Below are 736 nucleotides of genomic sequence, written 5' to 3' on the forward strand. Positions count from 1 at the left end.
CCATGGAGCCTTTTGATACAACCGTAATTAGCCAGAGTTAGGATGTCAGACACAGTGATGATGGGTGCACATAGTATGCATGTCTTATAATCAGTCTTTTGTTAATAAACTGTTAAAACTTACTTCTCGGTGTTCGCGTATTTTTGTAGCTCAAGGACCCACTGCTTACAAATCCTACCAAATATTTTGTGTAATTGTCATCCAGGGCAATAACACAGACAAACTTCTTATAACTTCATAATAATAGAGTGAATGGATCAGTTGGCTGATCACATATGTGCACATCTGATTCATGTGAAGTATCATCCATTGAAACTTTTACTTCATGTGAAGTGTCATCGTGTTGAACAATTGCATTATGTGAAGAATTATCTATCAGTATCAACTTCATGTAAAAGATTATCAGTTAAAAGTAGTCGCATCGCTTTCAGAGCATGATTTTAGATTGTGTTCTGAACTGTGTAAATTCCCAGTTTCCGCATTAACGATTTCATTGTGCTCAGTGTTAAGCTTGATGCTACTATTTTCTTCAATAGCCACTTTTGTATTCTTTCCTCTTTTTACCATAACATCAAAGTCAAGCAAAGATGTTTAAAAGAATTTTGAATGACTTATGATCTGAAAAAGCATCTACTAGTAACAGTACTGAACATTCACATTTATCTCAATAAAATACAAAGCATCAGACATACAGCAGCACAGCTTGACTTTGCCATTAAATGGAGTATGTTACCAG

The sequence above is a fragment of the Schistocerca cancellata genome, chromosome 1 (assembly GCF_023864275.1).
Source record: "Schistocerca cancellata isolate TAMUIC-IGC-003103 chromosome 1, iqSchCanc2.1, whole genome shotgun sequence".
Classification (NCBI taxonomy): domain Eukaryota; kingdom Metazoa; phylum Arthropoda; class Insecta; order Orthoptera; family Acrididae; genus Schistocerca; species Schistocerca cancellata.